Source organism: Nematolebias whitei, chromosome 16, assembly GCF_014905685.2.
Source record: "Nematolebias whitei isolate Nwh7 chromosome 16, NemWhi1, whole genome shotgun sequence".
NCBI lineage: Eukaryota > Metazoa > Chordata > Actinopteri > Cyprinodontiformes > Rivulidae > Nematolebias > Nematolebias whitei.
The window spans coordinates 16,813,698-16,833,308 of NC_056513.1; positions in this window are offsets into that span (position 1 = coordinate 16,813,698).

Consider the following 19,611-nt stretch of genomic DNA (forward strand, 5'->3'; position numbering starts at 1 on the left):
GCAGAGTGGAAGAGCAAACTCTGGGTGTCTACCTTGTACTTACTCTGCGATTCTGGACAGAGTCGAAGCGTAACACTGTGTTATTTTCCTTTAAAACGGCGGAGGTGAAGAATCACAGCTGTCGTCGCTGTCACTGTTTTGACAGTAATGTTGATTCCTGCCTCCTATGACGTGGGCACTCCCCGGCCACCACCCTCACCTAACCTTCCTATCTATTACATCTTTCCATCCCTGCCTCAGCCTTTCCATCCACTGAGTGAGAACGTGTATGTGTGTGATTAAAAGTGAAGCAGTCCAATCTAAGGTCCCAGTGAGTTTAATTCCAGCTGAGTGGATTTGGCTATGTGCTTCCCACACAGGTGATGAGAGAGGAGGATGGACAAGGAAAGAAAAGCAAACTGCAGAATGTGAGAAGGCGGGGAGGGAACACATCTGTCACGTCAAACATTTGCTCTTTTTTGTGCTTATTAAATGAAAACTATTAAAATTCGTATGTGTTGCATAGGTTGGTTTCTGTTTACATTTTATTTTTTTATTTAATTGCTCACCTCATTGTTTTAGCATTTCTTCCTGTGCACCCTGACATTTGAAGTAAACACCTGCAGTTACACATTTACCGTGCATCCAGCTGTCTGCAGGAATGTGTGGTCGCTCACAAGAAGACATGCATCCTGGATCATAACAAAGGCCTGTTGGCCCAGAAGCCAGAGATGCTCAACACCAGCTGCGGGCTGTTTCCAGGCAGTTTGATTTACAGGGAAAACACATTTTGTTCAGCTCTGTGCCGCCAAACACCAGGAACAAGCAACTAATGTTGCCAAGCACTGTTTGATTACATTCACTTACAGTATGCTGCACCACAGCACTTCTGAGAACTGGTTATCCAACCCATGTCCTAATATATATCTTGTAATATTACACTGTGTGCTGAGGAAATATTTGGGGATTCATCAAGTGGCTTCATTGTTGGTGGCCTGATAGTTGCAAAACAATCAGAAGTTTAAATAGTATTTAAAGTAACAGTCTCAGAACTACCAGCAAACTTTCAGTAATGTCCTTATGTTTATTTGTCCACTGACTTCCTTGTTCACTTCTGTAAACTGCTGTATTTAGCAGAAACACAGCCAGACAACATACTGACAAACACATACTGAATCTATTTATAGATGCTGAAATTGTTGGGAAGAAATGCCAAAGAGGAAGGCTTTGCAGAGGCATTGTTGTAGGAGGATGTGTTAGAATAATGCAGAGAAGACAGACGAGGAACTGTTTTCTATGAGCTTGTTTTCATGCTGTCATCTTCGTTAACACGATGAGATTAGACTAATATTGTATTTCTGCTCAAATGTTCTGCAACAAACACAAAGATGGCACATAATAGCAATACATTTTGGAGATAAAAACATCTAAGATGAAAATATCTAAGAAATATATTTCACAAAAGTCAGTTACCCTTTAGCTGATCTCAATTTGTTGCTTGATGCCCTGAAAAGTGACTGTATTGGCTTGCGGACACAAAATTAACAGTAACAGGGTTTTAGAAAAGTCAAACAAGAAATGCCAGCTTTTCTTTGGACGGATGCAATAGATCCTCCAATAAAATCAAGTCCAGACTCTTGTGCAAAACAAAGTTCACCCAAAGTATTTTATATGGAACTATCCAGAGTGTCTTGGTCAATGGTGGCTCGAGTGCTCCTTTTCTGGTACAGATGGGCATCAGACGGGGCTGTGCCCTTTCAGGCATGTTATACACACTGACCATAAAACCAAGACTCATCTGTATCTGGACAGACAGCTTTAGCCTGTAGCAGGTGTGCAGTGGAGAGCATCCTGTGCCCCAGCATCAACGTGTGGCATGGAGGCTGCACAGCTGCAAAAAGAAAAGCTTTGCAGAGAGTGGTGAAGGCTGCACAGAAGTCTGTTGGAGTCAGCCTCCCCTCCATCACAGACATCTACACCTCCAGATGCAGGAAGAGAGCCACTTGCATCATGAAGGACCCCACTCACCTAGCACACACACTTTTTGCCCTGCTCCCCTCAGGCAGGAGGTTGACGAGCATCACTAGACTGAGCAACAGCTTCTACCCTGAAGCTGTTAGACTCATGAATCCCTAACCACACATCACTGTAATGCCACTTGAACTGGAGATTTGTCACTTTATTTGTGCTGCTGATTATCCATGCTGCTGATTTCTTGATTTTAAGCTGCTTTATTCATACCCATCTGCTCACAACAGACCCACGTTCAGGCCGCTGTTTATTACACTATATTATATTACATAATAGTTGTTTAGCGTATCTATAGATCCTTGTATACTGTTTCTTTTTATATATATTTTGTTAGATTTTTGGGTGTAACTGGGACCTTGAGTACACAATTTTGTTCCACCTCATGTACCACATGTGATGCAAATGACAATAATGAACCTTGAACCAGATCAGAGTCAGAGTCAGAGTCAGAGTTTCTTTATTGTCATTCGCACCTCATGTGGTACATGTGGTGGAGCGAAATTATGTACACAGGGTCCCAGTTACATCCAACAATAAAATGTATAAGAAAAACAGTAATAACATCTAAGATATGAACTAAGAAAAAAACATCAACTAAATATACACTAAGCACTCATAACATAAAACATTGAACATCACCACAAACATGAACATGAGTCTGTGAGCAGATGTGCACGCATGAACACATCAACATTGAAACAGATCAGCAGCAACATGAAACAGATCAGCAGCAACATGATATGGTTTTTCACAGTGATTATTCTAGTTAGAGATTCATGAGTCTAACAGCCTCAGGGTAGAAGCTGTTCCTCAGTCTAGTGGTTCTACACTTAATGCTCCTTAACCTCCTGCCTGAGGGGAGTGGGGCAAAAAGTGTGTGTGCTGGGTGGGTGGGGTCCTTCATGATGCAGGTGGCCCTCTTCCTGCATCTGGAGGTGTAGATGTCTGTGATGGTGGGGAGACTGACTCCAACAGATTTCTGTGCAGCCTTCACCACTCTCTGCAAAGCTTTTCTTTCTGCAGCTGTGCAGCCTCCATGCCACACATTGATGCTCGAGCACAGGATGCTCTCCACTGCACACCTGTAGAAGGAGGTGAGGACTGAGCTTCCCAGACCAGCTCGCCTCAGCCGTCTGAGGAAGTAGAGTCTCTGATGAGCTTTCTTGATCAGGCTGGTGGTGTTGTTGCTCCAGCTGAGGTTGTCATTCATGTGTACACCCAAGTACTTGTAGCTGGAGACCACTTCCACCGCAGATCCTCTTATGTTCAGGGGGGTGTAGGTGTTTTTGTTCCTTCTGAAGTCCACAATCATCTCCTTTGTCTTCTTCACATTGATGTGAAGGTTATTCTCTCTGCACCAGCTCTCCAGGTGTTCCACCTCCTGCCTGTAGCTGGACTCATCATTGTTTGTGATGCATCCCACCACCGCTGTATCATCTGCAAACTTTACAATGTGACAGCCTGGATGGGTAGCTGCACAATCATATGTGAGCAGAGTAAACAGGAGGGGGCTCAACACACATCCCTGAGGGGAGCCAGTGCTGAGGGTTATGGTGGAGGAGGAGAGGTTGTGGATCCTCACTAACTGTGGTCTGTTTGTTAAAAAGTCTAGTACCCAGTTGCAGATGGAGGGGCTTAGTCCTAGTGTGGATAGTTTGTCCATCAGGGTTTGGGGGATCATGGTGTTGAAGGCGGATGTGAAGTCCACAAAGAGCATACGGACGTAAGAGTTTTTCTGCTCCAGGTGGTTGAGTGCAGTGTGGACCACAGAGGAGATTGCATCCTCTGTTGATCGGTTCTCACGGTATGCGTACTGATGAGGGTCCTCGTTGATGTTGATGGTTGTTTTGATGTGAGTCATGACCAGTTTTTCGAAGCATTTAGCAACTATCGGGGTGAGGGCCACTGGCCGATAGTCATTCAGACCAGTCACTGTAGAGCTTTTTGGGACTGGGATGATGGTGGCAGTCTTCAGGCAGGTGGGAACTGTCTCCAGGGTAAGTGAGGTGTTAAAGATGTCTGCCAGCACCTCACAGAGCTGATCAGCACATTCCTTCAACACTTTTCCGGGGATGTTGTCTGGGCCAGTTGCTTTGTGCGGATTAATCCTCCTGAAGGTACTCCTTACTTCTGCTGAGGTCACGCTGAGATGCTCTTCATCCGGTGGTGAGGTGAGTCTGGTGCTGGGTGGTCTGTTCGGGTCTTCAAAGCGTGCATAGAACTTGTTGAGGGCATCAGGCAGAGATGGGTCTTTGGGACATTGTTCACTCCTTCCTTTATAATCTGTTATGCACTTAATGCCCCTCCACATGCTCCGAGGGTCTTGTGAGATGAATTGACCCTCGATCCTCTTTGCATATGTGCCCTTGGCCCTCTTAATACCAGCAACCAGCTCTTTTCTTGTCCTACTCAGCTCCTCTGAGTTTCCAGACCTGAAGGCAGTGTTCCTGGCTTCCAGCAGGGTACGCACCTCTGCATTCAGCCAAGGTTTTCATAGCATGCTAGGCACAAAATGCAGATATCCTCAAAATTTTAATCTGACGAAATCCTGCTAAACCCCACTGAAGTAATTTGAATCAGCTGGAGGAATTGCAGAAAGCTACATCCCAACACTCCCACTAAAAATTAACAAAATAATGGATTTATTGTTCTGCAGAATATTACTATCGGTAATTATGTTTAAATTATTTTACACGCAAGATAAAAATAAAAAAATACCTGGGCAAAGATAACTCCAAAGTCCAAATACATTAGTTTTCATTTAGCTAAATCAAGACGCATCCAGCTATTTTGTATGGGGTACCATTTGTAACATTACACAGTCAAAAATTAGCATCAATATTTTGGTTTATTTAGCCTTTAATAAGAAAAAAAAAAGTTTTTTTCAAAGTCATATTTTCACCATGTTATTCATCATTTATAAATGTCAAAGTTCCAAACTAAATATTTAATTTACAAGTTAAACATTTAGTTAGTAAACCAAATATTTAGGTACAAATTAAATACTTAATTCCCAAGCTAAATATTTATTTTCAAAACCAAACATTTAATTACCAAACTAAATATTTAATTTCCTAACTAAATATTTAACTCAGACCTAAATATTTAACTTGCAAGCTAATTTAGGTCAGACTTGGCAAATTAAATATTTAGTTAGCAAATTAAACATTTAGTTTGGAAATTAAATCTTTAGCTTGGGCAATAAATATGTAGTTCAGAAATAAAATGTTTAGTTTTGAAAATAAATATTTATCTTGGAAATTAAATATTTAGTTTACATCTAAATATTTAGTTTACTAACTGAATATTTAACTTGCAAGTTAAGTATTTAGTTTGTAACCTAAATATTTAGCTTGTAAATTGAATATTTATTTGGGACCTACGACATTTGTAAATGTATGAATAACATGACTTTGGAAAAAAAAAAAATTAATTTTTTTTAAATTTTTATTAAAAGCTAAATAAACCAAAATAATGCTGTTAATTTTTGACTGTGTAACTTTACAAACAGCACCCCATAATTTTTGTATCTGTTTACATTTGCTTCAACTTGCTTTCTGCATGAACAGAAGTATTAAGTTAAACTCTGCTGGCTGTTTGTGTTGTCTTTAAACAAAATAGTATCCTAACTGGCCTTTCAGTTCTTGTTTTATGGGCATGAAACAGTGCAGCAACACAGAAATACATATTTGGTGCCAGCAGCGAGATGACGCTGGTGAAACGCTCAGAGGACATGACGGCACAGTTTTGTTTCATGATAGATTATATCTTTTCCACTTGTTTTTTTCCTTAAATAAGTGGCTCCTCTGTATGTATCTGAGCAGGGCTCAGGGATTCAGGAATCAATTCAACACACTGTTTTTATCGCACGCTGAACATTCAGAAGCGTCCACAAAAGGCCTGCGTTTAAAGGTGAGACAAGTAAAGATAATGTAGTCTGCTTTCCTTCATCGTCATCTGACATGGTGGTGTTCGCAGCTCTCCGTGCAGACTTGGGATGTGATAAACTGTGAGCTCTAATTTAAACCTCCTCTTCAGTAACCAGGTCATGCTGCGATTCGAAGCAGCTCTGCTTCACTTGGAGCTGCAGCACCGGAAACGCTGTCTAGCTGGTTTGCGGGACATCTGGACGCAACATGATGACACGAGTGGAACAAAAAAAAAAAAAAGAAGAAAGTCAGCAGAGTTTGTTTTTGGTTTTCTATCTTTTTTTTTTTTTTTTTTCATACGTCATGGAAGAGAGCAGCAAATCATTGGGCATAAATCTCCAGGGCTCTGCAGCTAAAACAGAACAAGCAGAATTTGTCACCACTTGAGGCCTCCGCTATTTCTGTGTGATTGAAATCTCACCCAGGGAGGATTCCTGCGAACAACAACTGCAGGCAAAAAAAAGAAGAAGAAGAGTGAATTACTTTCTGTTTAATCTGCTTCACCACCTCTCCCTTTCTATTTGGTTTGTCTTTAGGAGTCAAGACATGACGATTAGCAGTGGGTGGAAACAGTGAGTCAAGCCTTTCAAGTGTTTGCTGTGTGTGTTTGTGTGTGTGTGTTCAGCATGTGTCACACAGGTCATCATATTATGAGCTGAACGCACAAATACCAAACATTCTTCTTCCATATTGGATTTGGCAGCCACATGTTTCCTGGATGTGATGCGACTTGACTTTGCGGCTACGCACAACACGGACATTTGTTGATGACTCTGATTCTGAGTTCCACAGTATGAAAGCAAGCCACTAGCAGTTACAGAGAAATGCTTAAAAGCTTTTGTTTCTTTAGAAAGGACATGCACAACCAATTTATTTACATACAACACAAGATGATCACAATGCTATCTAACAGTCAGTAATGGTGTACCACAAGGCTCAGTCTTAGGACCCACCCTCTTTACAATCTACATAGGTAATGTAGGTCAAAGCATCCCAGATGCATCCTTACATTTCTATGCTGATGACATAGTTGTTTATTGTTGAGCTAAAACAGTTGATAAGACTTTCCAGCTTTTGCAACCCGTCTTTGACATCATCTAGTCAGACTTGCCGTCATAAACTTGTCCTAAATGCCGATAAAACCAAAGGGATGCTTTTTTCAAACAGGAAGTCAGTCCCAGCAGTTCTTCCTCTGATTTTATCCTCAAATGGTGTCCTTATTGAGTTTGTCAATTCCTATAAATATCTGGGTATCTTGGGCGACTCGCATCTCTCTTTTAAGCTTCACGTGGGAAACCTAGTAAAGAAACTGAACGTTAAACTGGGTTTCTTTTTGAGAAATCGATCCTGTTGAACTCTGAATGCTAGGAAACGCCTTGTAACTGTGACTTTCCTTCCCTCCAGTGACTACCATGACATTACCTATATGAACGCTTCTACAAGCACCCTGCAGATGTTGGATGCTTCCTATCACGATGCATTAAGATTCATAACTGGCTGTAACTACTGTGCCCACCATTGCACCTTGTATTCACTGGTTAACTGGTCATCATTAACCTCACGCAGACTCTCCCACTGGTACATTTTCATCTTTAAATCACTTCTTGGTCTGCTGCCTTCATACATCTCCTCCTACATGTCTCTGCGTGAGTGCAGCTACAGCGTGCGCTCTCAGGACATTATTACATGCAGTGTTTCCTCAGTGCAGACTGAGCTAGGCAAAAAGGCCTTCTCCTACTCTGCTCCTGTTTCCTGGAATATATTGCAAAAAGATCTGAAGCTCTCGACCTTGACCTCTCTAAGTGGCTTCAAATATCTGTGAAGTTCCTGGCAAAAACCAACGCAGACATGCTCCTGGTTTTAGTTTTCTATATCGCCTTATAATTTAGCTGTTTTCTTTTTTTTTTCATCCATCCATTCATTTTCTTCCGCTTATCCGGGGTCGGGTCGCGGGGGTAGCAGCCTAAGTAGGGAGGCCCAGACTTCCCTCTCCCCAGCCACTTGGTCCAGCTTCTCCGGGAGAATCCCGAGGCATTCCCAGGCCAGCCGAGAAACAGTCCATCCAGCGTGTCCTGGGTCTTCCTCTGGGTCTCCTCCCGGTGGGACGTGTCAGGAACTCCTCACCAGGGAGGCGTCCAGGAGGCATCCTAATCAGATGCCCAAGCCACCTCAACTGGCTCCTCTCAACGTGGAGAAGCAGCGGCTCTACTCTACCGGAGTCTCCCCCGGATGATCGAGCTTCTCACCCTATCTCTAAGGGAGAGCCCAGACACCCTGCGGAGAAAACTCATTTTGGCCGCTTGTATCCGAGATCTCGTTCTTTCGGTCACAACCCAAAGCTCATGACCATAAATGAGGGTGGGAACGTAGATCGATCGGTAAATTGAGAGCTTTGCCCTTTTTTTATTTCTTTTTCTTTTTTTTTTTGTTGCTATTATTCCTCTTGATTGTCCTTTTGGTTTCTATTTTGTTTTTTATTTGTAAAAAAAAACCATAATAATAAAGCAAACTTTAAAATTGTATGCCTATTTTACGACTGTATATTGTTGTTATCCATTGTTGTCATCACCCTTTAAGAAATCAGGTCTGTCTTGTAAATGAGTCCTCGAGGCTCAATGGGATTAACCTGTCATAATCACAATGTGTTGTTCTCCTTTTAAAAACATTTTAAGATTTTACTGTTGGGTTTTCACAATAACTATTTCTGTCAACTGTATTTTTACAAAAATATAAATAAACTAGAGAAATGGCATTTTCTGTGAAAATGCAGAATGCTTATTGTAGAAGAACTTGCTGAAAAACAGCTGACATTAGCTAAGAAAAAACATTCTGAAATGCAGCTGAAATAGAAGAGCAAGCCTAAATTATCAGAAAAAAGCAGAAAGAACACGTTTGCTGAATTAGGTTTAAATACGCAGAATGAGCACAAAAATTGGGAACTTACCTAAAAAACAACAACCTGAAAATAGCAAATTAAAAAGCTGAAAATGCAGAAAGAAGCTTAAACTACCAGAAAGAAGTGGAAAGAACTGAAATGAGCTAAAAATGTGGAATTAGCTGAAAAAGCTAAAATCAGCATCAAAATAGCTACTGTAAATAATAGCTGAAAGAGCAAGGGGAAAAAAAGCTGAAAGGAGCATAACAAGCTGAAATTAGCATAAAGAAGTTAATTAGGCTGAAAGTAGCAGAAATTAAGATGAACATTTTGAATTTATTTATTTATTTATTTATTTGGGCAGCACGGTGGCACAACTGGTAGAGCTGCTGCCTCTCAGCGAGCAGGCCCTGGTTCAAACCCCGGTCCAGAGGCCTTTCTGGGTGGAGTTTGCATGTTCTCTCCGTGCATGCGTGGGTTTTCTCCGGGTACTCCGGTTTCCTCCCACAGTCCAAAAACATGCATGTTAGACTGATTGGTAACTCTAAATTGTCCCTAGGTGTGAGTGAGAGAGTGAATGGTTGTTTGTCTCGTTTGTCTCTATGTGGCCCTGTGATGGACTTGCGACCCGTCCAGGGTGTACTCCGCCCCTCGCACAGTGATTGCTGGACATGGGCACCAGCGACCCCCGTGACCCAAAATGGAATAAGCGGGTAAAGAAAATGGATGGATGGATGGATTTTGAATTTACCTGAAAACAGCTGAAATTTTCTAAAAAGTGTTAAAAAGCTATAGAGCTGAAAGAATAGAACAAGCTTAAAGTATTAGAAGAAAGCAAAAAGAACACAATTGCTGAAAAACACATAAATGAACACAAAAGTTGGAAATCATCTGAAAAAAGCTGAAATTAGCAACAACAAAAAAACAGCTGAAAAGTAGCTAAAAAGCAGAAAGTAGCTTAAATCACCAGAAGGAAGAGAGAGCACATTTTTGCTGAATTAAGCAGAAAAAAGTTGAAAGTATTGCAAAAAATTGTGGAATTAGCTGAAAAAAACTAAAAGCAGCATAAAAACCACTAAATAGTAGCTGAAATAGCAGAAAAATGGGAAACTTGCAGAAATAAGCTGAAAGGAGCATAACAAGCAGATTATTTTAATTAGCAGAAGAACAAAAACGTTGTAGTTAGCAGAATAAAGCTAAAAGGTGCACAAAACAGTTGAAATTAGCAGAAAGTAGCTAAAAAAAATGTTTAAATTTGCAGAAGGAAGCTGGAAAAAGCTGAAGCAGAACAAAATGTGAAAGGAGCAGTAAAATGTTGTAAACAGATCTAAAAATATGAAGGTTGTAAAATGGACGCAATTCATTTTCTATGAGATAAAAATGTCAGAAAAGGCTAAACATTTTCTATGAGATAAAAATGTCAGAAAAGGCTAAATATTTCAAAAAGCTGAAGTTGCACCAATACTGAAAGTCATATCCCCCTTCTCCTGAACAAGCTGAATGTTTTGATATATAATTTGTTGAAATAGCACAAAAATTATGGAATGAGAAAGATGCTGAAAAATGTACGGAAGAAAAATTAATCACGATAGTGTGAACACTTCATAAACATTCACACAATAATCAAAGTATACACTCTTGTTTCTAAAGCTAATCGGCTGTTTTGGGCAACCAAGTTGATATTTGCATTGATCCTGCTGCGCGAAACACAACAACCAAACCAAAGAAAGTGAAACAAGCATTACTTAAAAGAATCAACCTGTTCACATCTATTAGTGCTCAGAGTATGATTTGGGGATCACTCTCATCTACTACCACATTAAACATTTCGTCAGTATCTGAAAAACTGTCTGACTTATAGTCATTTATGTGTTTGATAATGTTAGTTAGCTGGAGTGGGCCATCTTGAAATGAGTTAACTAAAAACAAATAATTTCAAGATGTCTTCTAATGAATGCCTTCTGAAAATGTCATTCAAATCTGCCCAGTTTTTCATTAGATATTTTGCTAACAGACAAACAACAGCAATTACATGACAGCAGCAGGCAAGGATCAAAAATTGCTGCGTATTCTGCTTTTTTATTTATACAGTCAGTAAAATTAAGTTTTCCCAACACTTCTCCAGATTTCAGTCAAGGAATTTAAACTTAAAACTGATTATGAAATTTATCTTGTGACATAAGATCTTATGGACAAAACTCTGCCTAATGAAAACAGAAAAAAATCCTTTTGACACCACAGTATTTTCTTCTTATTTTTTTAACTGCAGGTCTACTAGATCTTTCCTCCATGAAATGTTTTACGTGGTCAGATTAAACTCACTTTCCAGCCAGTGAACAAATAGTTATTCTTTTTTATTTATCATCTTTTACATACTTCGATAGTGTTTCTGTTGTTTGGGTTTGTAAACTACTGATAAGAGCATTTTTACTGTTTGAAATTTTCTCCTTTTTTATTTAGATTTTTTCTATTCAAGTCCTGCAGTTCAAAAAACATGATGGTCTACTAACTTTCAGGTTTTGTTCCTTTAGTTTTCTGATTTATATTAAAATAAATCAGGTGTACATAGATGGATGTCATAAAGAGAACAGGATGTGCTTCAGTCTTTAACTGTGAAGAAACGTTGCATGTAAACTATATTAAGGCAAAAAAATTAGTTACAGAAACAAAAACAAAAAAATATATATCCCTGATGAGAAATTCTTCTTTGGATAGGGATTTAAAAAATGGAAATTTGTTTGTTCATTTGGATTTAATCTTTACTAGACTGACTGTTGTACTTGTTTTGTTCAGTTTTAACAGTTATCAGCAGTTTGGGACTGATTCTTCTCATTTGAACAGGGTGGATTTCTCAGAGTGCTGAGCTCAGCCGAGGTGAGTAATGAGGGTCTCTTTGGGAAGCAGGATCATCCTCTGGAGCTTCAAACCAGGAAGCACGTGTGGAGCTGACAGAGGAGGAAGGCTGAGCTGTCTGTCCCACAGCGAAGGCAGCCCATTGTTTACAAGAATGTTTTTAAGTCATACGGAGAGAGAAATAAAGAAAGGGGCTTTCTCTAAAGGAAGTGACTATAAAGTAATGCATTAGGAGCTACAGCAAAAGAAAAGTGTGTGTGTGTGTGTGGGGGGGGGGGGGGGTCAATAGCCACCCCGTAAATGTATTAAAAGTAAAATAAATATATATCTTTATTTAAAAATAAAAGCACTTTCCCTGAAGAACAGACAAGTCGAAGCTGAGTAGTCCCTCGATTATCGCAGGGGTTATGTTCCAGACACCCCCACGATAAGAAGATCTGCCAAGTAGGAACGTTATATTTATTTTAGCATGTGTATATATATATTAAGGCTTTGCTTGCAATGTTCTTAAAAATGTTCTAAACTCTAAATGCTAAAAGAGCACAGCGAAAGCGAGCAGACGGACTGATGCTACGGTTGAGCGCAGCAGATACTGACAGGCAGTGGACCAGTCAGCAGCTATCGCTCTTTGAACTCCCCGCTCTCAGTGATCGACAAGACTCAGGTTTAGGATTCGAAAACTCAGCCGGACAACAAGAAAGGTTGACTAGTTTATTGGTTCGCGGCCAACTGGTGGGAGTGTGGGTCCAGATGCAGGAACAAATCTGCAGAGATATGACAGTTAGTGGTCTGTAGGTTTCCAGGAGTTTGTTTGTCAATAATGTACAGCCACTAAACTTCTCAGGCAGGAAAGGTGGTTTACACCTGTCGGAGTTTGGATGGATGACATCACCGTAGCTGGTGGAGACGCAGCAGCAGAGGAGCGTGGCGATAGCAATGAGCAATGGGGTAATCCAGAGTCGGTGTCCGTTAGGGGAAGCAGGGGTCATGCTTGAGTAGTCAGAGGTTTTTAAATTAATCCAAAGGGCAGTCCAGAATCCAAAGGCCAGAAAGAGTTGTTGTTATCAAGATCAGAAGGGTAGAGCAAGAACAGATGGGGAGCAGGCAAAAGGGTGAATATAGAATGCAAGCGTGGGGTCAAAACAAGAGATTCAGATGAGATCAGAGACGAAACACTGGAAATATCTACATGTCTCTGTGTGAGTGCAGCTACAGCGTGCGCTCTCAGAGCATTATTACCTGTAGTGTTCCCTCAGTGTGGACTGAACTTGGCAAAAGGGCCTTCTCCTACTCCGCTCCTGTTTCCTGGAATATCTTACAAAATGACCTGAAGCTCTCGACCTTGACCTCTCTAAGTGGCTTTAAGAATCTGTTGGACTCCTGACAAGGACCAATGCAGACATGTTCCTGTTTTTAGTTTTCTACATTCGCCTTATAATCTAGCTGTTTTTTGTTACTTTTTTTGCCATCATATTTGTAAAAAAAAAAAATCTGTATGCTTTTTTGTGGCTGTCCATTGTTGTTGCTGTTGTCCATTGTTTTCATCATTCTTTGTTGAAATCAGGTCTCTCTTGTAAATGAGTCCTCGAGGCTCAATGGGATTTACTTGTCCAAATAAAGGTTGAATGAAAGGTTGAATGAATGTAGTACCAGTAATGGGTTTGATAATCTGGCAAGGAGCTTGATTGACAAAAGCACTTAAATAGAGCAGGCAGCAGGTGAAGGGCATGGAGCTGACTGAGCTGTAGGTGCAGAGTGGGCGTGGCAGAGTGACTGAGGCAGAAAACCTGACATGAAAAGGGCAGAAACATGACAGTGATGGACAGTTTCGTGGGGTTCTTGTAGTCCAGTAGCAGCTTCTGCATTTGCTGTTCCTGAGCAAGCAGCCACCACTTGTACTCCTCTAGACAGCGGTCGGACAACCGGAGGCGGTTCTTCAGCTGGGAGATCTCCAGCTTGTACTTCTCTATGTTCCTGCCCTCCTCGTGGCTCTGCTCTCCTCCCTCTTTCTCATCGTACTGCCTATTGTTGCAGACTCACGCCACCTTGCACTCCATCGGAGACATCGCCACCGCCTCTACTGGTGCCGCCACTGGTATCGACTGCTTGGCGATACAGTACTCCTTGGGGGCAGAGCCATGCTCTCCACTGACAGCTGGAGTTTTAAAGGTGTCAGCTCAGTGTTGGCACTGCTACTGCTGCGCAGAGCAGGTTGGCTGAGCCCATCGGGATACGGAGCACAATGTTCTGGTTGGTCGCCTTCAATCAATTAGCCAATTGTGTGTCGTGTACAATTTTACATTGAAAACCTGCAAAACAGTGAGTCCACGAAAGTCGAACTGCGACGTACCTAGGGACTACCGTACTATTCTAAATGTCAGTAAAAAGAAGAAGACAAGCTTCAACATGCTGAGTGTGAAACTTAAAACAAAAAAACCAAAGGTATACTTTTATCGGAAGGTTCATTAATTTGCAAAATACAACAACATAATGAAAATTCCTAAAAATCTCTTATGGCTTTCGATTTTGGTGGGCCATCCTAAGATTAGCAATGGTTCCATCTGTGCTTCCCCCACCCCCTCGGCTTTTTTTTTTTTTACGATTTGGAGGCACCCTTTCTTGTCTTATGTTCTTGGTTGCCATGTGGATTTAATGAGGACAGTAGAAGACTATTTGTAAAAATCTATAATGAGTAAAGTCTGTAGGGGTCAATATGTTTAATTTTCCCTTCATCCCAAGGGGAGTTTGATAGTAGCCCATTACAAGTGTTTTATGATGACATTGCCCCCTTCATTGATCTATGAGACAGCCTCTATTTTCGCTTTATTAATTTTCTTACTATTACCATTAATCAATCAATCAATCAACCTTTATTTATACAGGTAAATTAAACAAGGCGATAAAAGCATGGTGGTTTCCCTTTTTTAACAAATCAATTCCACCTGGAACATCAGAAACAGAAGGGCCTGCTGCACTTGTGACACAGTGACATCAGCCCACATATACACTTAAACACCACGTCAGACCCAGAGGACACGGCCGAGTCCTGTTAGCTAGCCTGCAGAGGTTTGGCTGCCTGCTTCCAAAATGCATTATCTGTACAACAGAGCCGCTGATGGACTGAAGTAATCCTGTTAGAGTGACACGGTGTGTATGAGTACAAACCATTCATATGAGGGACAGAGAGGAGGAAAGGGCAGAGGAGAGCCAAAGAGAATAATGGGTGCTGTGGGAGAAATGAAAAGCAGCTCAAGCAAACGTTTTGTTTATTTGGCTCGTCTTGGTCCAGTGTTGTTATTTACAGGGGACAACAAGAAACCCTGTAATGAAATCAGGGCTGGAAGATGGTGGGCCTCCCTGCTTCTCAGTGATGTCACAGACCCAAGATTAGACCAGACCTTACAGCACGCTGCCTGCTGTCACCTCTAATCCTCTGCCACTGAGCTCCAGCCTCCATCCATCAGTTCATCCATTCATGACTACCGTGGAGCTGAAAGGGCTTCATTCTTTTTTCAATATTATTATTAAGTGAATGCAGATCATTCACACTATTGTTTTTTTTTTTGTTTGTTTTCAGTACATTTTTTGCAACTTGACTACTTTTGCATATTTTGTGCTATTTTAGCAAAACATTCAACTAATTCAAAAGATGCTGTTTTTGTAATTTTTAAACTTTTCAAAATATTTAACTTTAACAACAAATGTTGTACCCATAGAAATGCATTGAAATTGTTCAATTCCTTCAAAAACTCTGAAAATGTAGTTCTTTCTTAAATCTGCTTTATCATTATCGCTCTATACGCCTTCAGTTTTTAGCCAGCTGTTACTCCTAACTGCTACTTTTGTCATTTACCTAGTTTTGAGCATTTAGCTACTGTTTTGCTATGTTTGACTTTTAGCTATCCTTTTATTTAAAAGTTTTAGCAAGATTTTTGTTTCTTTCAGTGAGCCGTTTTATACTTAGCTTTTTTGTGCTGCTTTAGCTTTTTTTAGCTAGCCTTTTTGCTACTTTAGCTAGAAAATACTACTTTTGTTTTATAGCTAGCTCTACTTTTGTAACATTTAGTTTGTCTAGTGTTCTGTTTCTTTTAGCTTTTTCTATCCTTGCTTCTTTTAGCTTTTAACCAGGGCTTAATTTGTAAACCGATTGATGCCAGAATGCAAATAGTGGGTGGGGTTGGTTCTGGGGTTCCTCTCCTAGAAAATTTTGAATAAAGTAGATGTGATCTCCTGCATTTTGGTATATTTTAATGGGTTGTTAAACATCTACGTTTACCTACATTTGTAAACAGCCCCCCCCCCCCCCCCACACACACACACACACTTGAAGGTTCCAAGCCCGACTCTGTCCCTACTCTTTCTTGTCCAACTCCACATGTGAAACCTCCAGGCGTCTCCTCCATTTGTACAACTGCCTGGCTAGCTCGGCACTCACCCCCACCATTCTTTTAGGGGTGGAGATTTTTTTAAGGGTAGAGGCGGAAATGCTACTTGAAGGGGCAGCTTGTATGCTCGTAAGTGGCTGTTGTGTTTAAAATGAGTGTTTATGTAAATAGTTTAGGTTTACATTTCTAATATAAGTTTTATTTGTCCAAGGCAGTCATATTTGTTCATGACTTTATTATTAGGAAGCCTGAGAGTTACCAGATCCAAGCTAACAGTTACCGGAACATACCCTATCAAAATAAGGGCGTATCTGGATCCGGTTCCGGCAGGATCCTGCTCAAATTAAGCCCTGCTTTTAACTAGACTTGTGTTTTGCCTCTTTGTTTTAACAACTCAGTTTCAGCTAATTGAACAATTTTCATTTGATACTATTTCTATCTTAACATGGGATTCTTGACCTGCCATTGTGCATCTGTTCCTATAAACCCAGTCGGTCAAAGCAGATGGCCACTTGTCCTGAGCCTAAATATTTCTTCCTCATGAGGGAGTTTTTCCTTTCCACTGTCGCCTTCATGCTTGCTCAAGATGAGAGTTCTGCGATGGAGTTAAACTCAAAGCAGTCTGCCCCTCAAATAAATAGTGTTAACTTATTATTATTATTATATATGAATGTTTCTGTTCAGTGCCCTGAGACAACTTCTGTTGTGACTTGGCGCTATATAAATAAACTGAATTGAATTATTCCACAAAGTCATTCAGAACTAAAAATGTACACTTGTAGTTTGGTGTTGCTTGTTTTTGTTTTTAGCAACTTTCTCCAGTTCTGTCCCTGCATCTTTATTATTGTCCATCCAGATTTGATTAGTCACATTTGTTTTGCTTCTCTCTGTGTTTTGCTGCTGTTGTCATTCATGCGCGGTCCATGCAAACACATGATGTAACACCTGTTAGTTGAGTTTATTTTAAATTTTTGACCAGTTTTGTGTGGATTAAGTTAGTTAGCTTTTAAGCATTAGAAGGTTTAACCTTTAGGCAATTTCAGGATTTGTCAAAACGTTTTCCTTGACACCATGAATCCAGAAAGAAAACTTTTTTTTTTCTTAGGTATTACTAAACTGTTAATTCAGTTCCTTTCCTGTTTGCAGCTGCAGTCAAACATTTCTCACTGCAAACTCAACCCGAACACAATCCAGAGCTGTGTGTCAGGATTGGTTTCACGTCATGTGAGCGCGGGCAGAGTGACGTTTAAACCTGTTAGTTCATTTGGAGGATTAGGCTTATGGATGTTGGAGGGATGTTGTGCTGGTTCACTGGGCTATACATGGGACTGAGCGGAAATTAGAAGTTGCTTTTGTCAGCTACTTTGTCTGAGCTCTTCCTGAAACTTCTCCCATTGCAGGACATGGAAGATTATTTAAAAGCCTTTCACTCAAATAATAAAATTAGAGCTTGAAAATGTTTGATCCTCTGAGACGAGTATGTTAAGTTTACAAGCCCTCACTGTGATATTTACATGCCTGTATGTTCTTAGTATTAACTGATAGTCATTTCTGATATAGTGTTTAGATAAATTAGTTTAGAGTTATTTATATAGTGCCAAATTACACGAAAAACTCATCTAGGGTCACTGAACAAAAAGCAAACAAGTCTAATCTAAACCCAAGTCCATTTTAAGTACAATTCAGTCACATTCAGAGTTCAATTTAACTTCATTCAAACAAATTTTATGATGTTTTGAAAGTGAAAATGTGTTAACAGGTTTTAAAAATTGATTAACTTGAACATAATCAACAATTATATTAAAAAGCTCTTTTTATAGGCATCAGAGACCAGCTGTGAAGCATTTCCTTTTCATTTATATTTTTAAAATATAGTAAGTTTGTTTTTAGTCAAGCAATACAAGACAGATTCATATGAAATTTAAATAGTTACACACATTAATAATCTTTAAGCGAGTCGATACCACAGAAAAGTAATTTTCAAAGTTTTCTGCTTTCATTTTAACCCACAAGGTAACTCTAGCAGAGACCATCTATCCATTGTCTTTTAGCCACTTCTTCCATTTTGGGTCACGGGGGTCGCTGGTGTCCATGTCCAGCAATCACTGTGCGAGGGGCGGGGTACACCCTGGACTGGTCTCCAGTCCATCACAGGGCCGCATAGAGACAAACGAGACAAACAACCAATCACGCTCTCTCTCTCTCACCTAGGGACAATTTAGAGTTACCAATCAGCTTAACATGCATGTTTTTGGTCTGTGGGAGGAAATCGGAGTACCCGAAGAAAACCCACACATGCACAAAAAGAACATACAAACTCCACCCAGAAAGGTCCCCGGACCCGGATTTGAACCAGCAACCTTCTCGCTGAGAGGCAGCTACCTGTTGTGCCACCGTGCTGCCTTAGCAGAGATCAGTAAATGGTAAATGGACTGTACTTGTATAGCACTTTTCTATCTTATCAAGATACTCAAAGTGCTTCACACTACAACCTGTGCCCTCATTTACCCATTCATACAGTACTCTGCACACTACAGCACAACATTTAAATTTGTACGCATCTTTTATGATTGTTTATTGTTGTCGTTGTTGTCCACTGTTGTCATCACTCTTTGTTAAAAATCCAGGTCTCTCTTGTAAATGAGTCCCCGAGGCTCAATGGGATTAACCTGTATGGCTGAATGAATGAAAACTCTACTATATCGCTACAAAGCTAATCTGAATCTGTAGAAACTAATAAGTACTTTATCACATCCATACACTGATGGGACATTTGCAGGACACTTTAGCATGTGACTGCTGGTGGTAATGAACCCCCAATTCGTGCGCTGAAGGACGACTGCTCTAATTTACAGTACACTCTGTTTTTTGGAGGAAGAAAAATCTTTGGTAGTTTTTAGTTTTCCGCCTCCTTTAGCTTTTAGCTAATGTTCTGCTCCTTTTACCTTCCAGCCAGTATTCTGCCGTTTTAAGCTTTACCAGCTCAGTTTCAGCTTCTTCAGTAGTCACTCGTGCTGAGCACTCACACTGCATATGTTGTGCAGAAAATGCAATTTCTCCACTTTGTACTTTGTACTTGAAAGATACTGCCACCAAAAATGTGTTGTTCATTGTAAAAGCCAAAAAGCAGCAACCACTTCCCAATAGCTTCGATTAGCCAAAGTATTTTTCTGCGTTCATTATCTTTCCCTGCAGAAGAAAAAACTTGATTCTTCATCACTGATCCATGTGCTTCATTTATCATCTATCGGCAGACTGACAACGACTCTATAAAATAGGGACAGTGAGTAATGGGATTAACCTGTATGGCTGAATGAATGAAAACTCTACTATGTCTCTACAAAAATACATAAGTTCACACGAGAAGATGTAAAAAATGGCAGGTTGGCTTTCTTGGACTGTGAGGTCTCAGTCTCTATACATTACGGCAAAGACTGATTCATCCCAAAGATCCAGTCCCCCGGCACAAACCGAGTAATATTGTGTATGATGTTCAGTGTCAGGAGGGTGATCAGTCTTACATGGGGGAAACTAAACAGCCACTGGCCAAAAGGATGGC